This window comes from Galeopterus variegatus, unplaced genomic scaffold, assembly GCF_000696425.1.
Source record: "Galeopterus variegatus unplaced genomic scaffold, G_variegatus-3.0.2 Scaffold750, whole genome shotgun sequence".
Taxonomy (NCBI): Eukaryota; Metazoa; Chordata; class Mammalia; order Dermoptera; family Cynocephalidae; genus Galeopterus; species Galeopterus variegatus.
In genome coordinates, this window is record NW_007726861.1 from 468,227 (window position 1) to 474,634 (window position 6,408).

At 39.5% G+C, this 6,408-nt stretch overlaps 1 pseudogene; it reads left to right on the forward strand.

Moving 5' to 3' along the window:
- Nucleotides 1-5,122: 5,122 nt before the first annotated feature.
- LOC103589960 lies at nt 5,123-5,767 on the forward strand (annotated as a pseudogene).
- Nucleotides 5,768-6,408: the final 641 nt, after the last annotated feature.

Sequence of the window (6,408 nt, forward strand, 5' to 3'; positions counted from 1 at the left end):
ATTTCTGCCTTAACAAAGTCTGTTTCTGTCATTTTAGTGGGATTTCAACAGAAACAAAGGTAGATGCATGCATTCCACCTGCTATCTCTGCCATTAGTAGTCTCCATCATTACTGACATTATTATTGTTTTCTTCTCTGGATGGCTTCACCTTTCATCCTGGTACTTGTCTATCTCGTGACAAAACAGTTGAGAGAGATTGCCCAATCATTTTAGATAAATTTTCTTTGAATTACAGGTTTCAAAGAATTTATCTGACAAAAATTATTCTAATTACTTCATTTTAATGAAGAGACCAAGGAAAAGAAAGATGAATTGATTTAGAGCAGAACTGAGAAGGTGGCAATCAGATGTCTTTCTTATACTATTCAACGCATTTCCAGTCCAACAGCAAATTGACTGCCATATTTATGTTCTAAAGGAGTGGTGCATGCTGTCAATAGGTTCGAAAGTCCTTATAACCATTCCACAGCAAAAGTGGTTTTAGACAATTTTTTGCTTAGTGGAATAATACAGCATAAATTCTATGAAGGCAAAAGTCTTCTAGAATTTTGATGATTTGTATTTTCAGCAATACCTTACCTTTGAGAGTGGTGGTGAAGCATTAATAAAAGTAGCATTTAAAACACATTATTAAAGATGAGATCACTTTATAGTCTTAACTATGACAGTATTATTTTAATCTGATTAATTCTGCTTTAGAATACAAACAAATCTATAAATATTTTTGTGTTCTTTGACCCTTGCAACTGCTATTTACTTTTTGCCATTAAATATCATTCAATGTATGTAAATTTTATGGTTTCTTTTTATTTCCTCTTGAGGCTTAAAAACTTTTTGAGAATTTGAGAAAAACTTAAGAAGATACTTTCACGAATACAGAGTGGCATATGAATATCTTCAGAGATGTTATATCAGTATCATATTGAAACTGAAGTTTCTGCCTCTGCATTTATTCATATACTGGATAATTTCAGCTATTAAAATGAAAGCAGGGCCGGCCCGGTGGTGCACTGCTACAGTGCGCCGCTTGGGAGCGCGACGGCGCTCCTGCCGAGGGTTCGGATCCCACATACAGACCGGCCGCTCACTGGCTGAGCGAGGTGCGGGCGCAACACCAAGGGTTGCGATCCCATTGCCGGTCCCAGTCTGGTACGGGCGCGACACTGAGGGTTGCGATCCGCTGTGGGTCACGAAAAAAGACAAAAAGGAAAAAAAAGGAAAAAAAAAAGAAATGAAAGCAAATAAGAAAAGTAGGGAAGAACATGAATCAGGAAACATAGCTGCGGGTCACGAAAAAATACAAAAAGGAAAAAAAAGGAAAAAAAAAAAGAAATGAAAGCAAATAAGAAAAGTAGGGAAGAACATGAATCAGGAAACATAGGAAAGTATTTACATTTATTGAGTGCCTGTTATATACTAGGCAGCTTTATGCACCTCAGTGCAGGCTCTGGTACCATGATGAAGTCTTTGCCTATATTTTTTTGTTGTTGAACAAAAACCTTAAAGCGCTTGTAAGTGAGAACTTTGTATAGGCAATGCACTTTGCTGGGAGTTTGCTGTGAAGAATACTATTAATATTAGGTAGCAACTATTTTCAAGGAATTAAATCTGTAATTTGCACTTACTATGGCAATATACTCTGTTAGGAGCTTGCTGTGAAGAAATACGTATTGTCGACCCTTATTATTCTATATTTCTATATTCACATACTTGCTAAAATTTATTTGTAACCCCAAGATCAGTACTTTAGTGCTTTTACAGTCATTTGCAGATATGCACAGAGGAGAGAAGAAAGGTGAGCTGTCCAACCATGAGGAGGTCAAACAAGTTCAAGCCCTGTCCCTTTTCATCTTCCCTACTGTAAACAAGCCTTCCCTTTGCAGTTAACCTAGTGCTACATTTTTTGCAATTTTGCACTTTTTGTTGGTGATTTCTCTGTTAACATGGCCCCCAAGTGTAGTTCTGAAGTGCTGTGTGCTGTTCCTAAAGCCCAGGAAGACTGTGAGTGCCTTAAGGAGAAAATAGGTGTGTTAGGTAAGCTTTGTTTAGGCAAGAGTTACAGTGCTGTTGCTTGTGAGTTCAATCTTAATAAATCAACAATATGTATTAAATAAGGGTCTTTAAACAGAAATACACATAACACAGGTTATGTATTGATCAGCTGATAAAAACGTTGTGACCAGACACTCACAGGACCCTAACCCTGTACTTCCCCCAGGAGCAGTGCTTCAAGTGACTTTATAAGACATAGCTACTGTATTCCAGCTGACTTTATAAAACATAGTTACTGTGAATAGCAAGAATAAACACACACAAACACACACTGAAGATAGTTTTACAGACACAAGATAGATGGTATAGTACACACACACCCACACACACATACATACGTACAGAGATACAATATCTTCAAGGAAAATATATCTAATTGGGAAGATAAAATGTAAAAATAAAGGCAATACAAATTGAAGTGTTTGAGTGAACACCTTAAAAAGACCAACTAAAACAAGTTGGCAGCGGAATGGAGAATGAATTAATTTATTGAAATAATTCTTGGTGTTCAAGTAAAGCTCTTTCCTGCCAATAAAATGGAGAGTGACACCCACTGCATGGCTGCTTTCTGCTTATTTTCAGTACAAAGTTGTATTCAAAATACAGATAAACATATTCATGCTAGTTTTATATAGGACTCTTCCTCATAGAGTGGCTTCCCTCCTTTTCCTCGGGCAGCACAGAGGTGTTTCTTTGATCTCTTCCTGCCATCTCAGCAGTGCAATTAAAACTGCTACTTAATGTGCTTTGCACTGGCTTATGTTCCCTGAAAGTGACGGATTGTTCTGTTTGTAATCTACATGTAATCTGTATTTCTGCCAAGTTACAACTCTTGTTTTTTCTATTTAGCGGTGGACCAAAGTTTCAAGTGAAGGGTTTAAAACCAGAGTTTGCAATTCACAGATGAAAAAAGTTAACATGAAATGGTCATTCTTGGAGGAGAGAGACTTGTATTAGTTTGACTTTTTCCACCATTTAACATGATGTCAAATGCTTGAAGGAACTTCAGAAATTCCTGCATAATTTCAGCCAAGGACTGGTTTTCTCTTGGTGCCTCTCTCGACTTTCCTCCCCTTCTCATGGCTGAGAGCCACAGAAGAGAGTCAGATATAGCCTAGATACAATGATATGCTGAGTGCACTAAATCACAGTGACCTGACCAGTGATCAGTGACCCACAGGTTTGTTCCTGGGGGAAACTCTACATTGTTGTTTTCTTTTTCCCCTCTTCTTCTCTCTCTTCCTCCCACTCCCTCTCCTTCTCCTTTCTCCTTCTTCGTCCATACCTGGGCTTTTATGTTGTTTCTGCAGAAGCCCATCTTAGCTCCCTTTGGCTGGCTCTTTCCCCTTCCCTTTCTCTCCCCTCCCAGTGGTCTCATTAATCTGGTACCTTTGCACTGGAACAGTGAATTCCAGGTTTTCTTTGGGTTTTCTCTGTGCCCCTAATTTCTCTACTCGGGCTTTTTGTTTTTTCCAGTAAATTCCCAAAGCCATTTTTCTAGATGTGAGTCCGTCTCCCATCCAGGATCAGCTGGTCTCAGCTTTTACCAGAGTATGAGTCCTGCCAGAACCACAGGTAGTTTAAAGAGTGCTTCGAACAGCTTATCTCAGTTTGGTTATTGTTAAATGCCCTTGGCCTCAGTAGGCATGACTGAGAAGAGGAAGTCCATGAGCCCAGGACAATGAGCAGGTGGCCTTGGGCATGAGGGACCCCCACAATTGTATATTGGCTGCCATGATATGATTTCAGTGTTATAACAGTAGACAGATTTACTCTATAAAGTACCAAAATCTATAAAAGTAGTGTGTGGAAGAGATCCTTAAAGATATAAGGATTGAAAGCACTGAGTCCAACATTTAACATTTTATCAAAGTTATTTACAAGTTTTTACTAAAACTAGGGCCATAACTCAGGCCTATAGACTCCTAGTTCCATGCTTTTCTATTTCCAAGTAATTAATCAATGATTGGCAAATGTATATTTGGATTTGTTTCACTATTAAGTTCAATTCTCTTCTTTCATTAATCAGTATTGTGAATTAGTGTAATCATTACTTTTTTGTGATTATTTTCAGTTTTCTTGAAAAGAAATGTTTTTAACAACTTTATCAAGGTATAATTGACTTACAATAAACTGCACATATTTAGAGTATACAATTTGATAAATTTCGTCATAAGAATACACTCATGAGACCATCACCACAGAGCAAGATAATGAATGAGTCCATCACGTCTCCTGGAGCCTCTTGTAATCTCTCCCTCCCATCCCTTTTTTTCCCCCAGCCCCCCCATATTTGTCCACCACTGATTTGTTTTCTGTCACCATGTTAGTTTGAATTTCCTAGTTTTATCTAAATTGAATCATACAGTGTGTCCTCATTTTTATCTTTCTTTTTTCACTCAGCATAGTGTTTTTGAGATTCATTCTTGCTGTTGCCTGGATCAGTAGTTTGTTTCACTTCATTTTCCATTGTGTAGATACACCACAATTATTTTTATCCATTCATCTATTGATGGGCATTTGGGTTGCATCCTTTTGAGGCTATAGACATAGTTTTTCAAACGTGGCACTATTGACATTTTGGGCTGTATAATTCATTGTTGTGGGTGGCTGTTCTGTGCACTGTGGGATGTTTAGCAGAACTCCTGGTCTCTACCCATTACATGCCAATTGCACCCCCCAGTCGTGACAACCTAAAATGTCTCCAGACATTGCCAAATATCCCCTGGAAAGCAAAGTCACCTCAAGTTGAGAACCACTGGGCAACAAATAGTGCTGCTATGAATATTGAAGTAGATGACTTTGTATTAAATATATGCTTTCATTTCTCTCAGGGAAATATAGGAGCGGACTGGCTAGGTCACACAGGTGTATGATTGTCTTTAAAAAAAAAAAACCCAAATGGTTTTCAAAAGTGGTGGGAAGAGCAACTATCTCCCAGCAAGGGGGGGTGAGTGCAAGTGCAGATGAGAACGATTCTGGTCCTGCCCTCCTCTCTAGTCAGCTGCGGAACATGTATGCAAAAAGTCACTTCCAGGAAGGTGAAGGCATGCTTTCTGGGCTGCCACATGGAGGCTACTAGTGCAACTGATGAGCCGGTTTCCAGGAAGCTGGTGTCTGTGGCACATGCTCTTTTGATCCTGACATCGAGACGGCTTGGGCCATGAGAGCAATGAAGCGTGCTGAAGTCTATTACAAGTTGATTTCCTCAGTTGACCCACAGATCCTGAAACTCACCAAAGTAGATGACCAGATCCACTCTGAGTTCTGGGAAAATTTTGAGAAACTTAGGATAGATGTATTGGAGCCAGAAGAACTCAAATTGGAATCAGCTAAAGAGAAGTGGAGGCCATTCTTCTTGAAGTTCGCTGGGATTGTAGAAGACTTCAGATACGGTACTCTGCTGCGAATAGATTGTTCTCAGGGCTACCCTGAGGAAAATACCATCTTTGCCTCCAGGATACAAATTTTTGCCATTGAAGTTGCTCGGAACTGGGAAGGCTATAACAAAGCAGTTCACCTCGGTCTTCAAGACAAAGAAGGAGAGAAAGGAGCCAGCAATGGGAGAGAGAATGGAGGAAAGGAGAGACAGCAGATGAGAAGATGATGAAGGAGTCACCAGAGAAGGAGAAAAAGAGAAAACTGACAAAGGAGGAGAAAAAGAGAAAGGAGCTGGCAAAGAAATCAACCAAAATGGAGAAACAGCTATGTAAGGTAGACAGGGAATGGCACTCTAGACCTCTGACTCAACTGAGCCTGCAGGGACCACGGTGCTACATGCCCTTTGGTTAAGTGTATGTCCTTGTGCAATTGAAGGACATCTTTCTAGCCATATAATACATCCAGAGTTGCTCTGGTTGTTCCCTTGTGTAAACTGGGTTAAAGACTATTAGTGGGGTCTTAGTTGATTCTTTCTTGTTATATTGTATTCTCACCACCAGTCAAGTAAGAAATCTTGTAAATAAATGTCTTTTGATTTAAAAAAAAGAAAAAAGTGGTTGGAAGTTCCTACCAGCAGTGTGCGAGAATTCAAGTTCCTCGACATCCTTGCCTACACTTGGTATGGTCAGTCTCTTTAATTTTGGACATTTTAATAGGAGTGGAGTGTTATCTTGTGGCTTTAATTTGCATTTCCCTGGTGACCAGCGATGTTGAGCATCTTTATATGCTTACCTTCTTTGACGGAGTCTCTCAGGGATAATTGTTCTTCATCTCCTGGTAGCCAGTGTCTTGGAAACCATTGTTTCATATATTTTGTCCAGTTTTTTAGTTGTTTCAGGCTGGAGGGTAGATCTGATCCCTGATAGTCTGTCTTGGCTAGAAGCAGGACTCTCAACACCTGCCCATACATGTT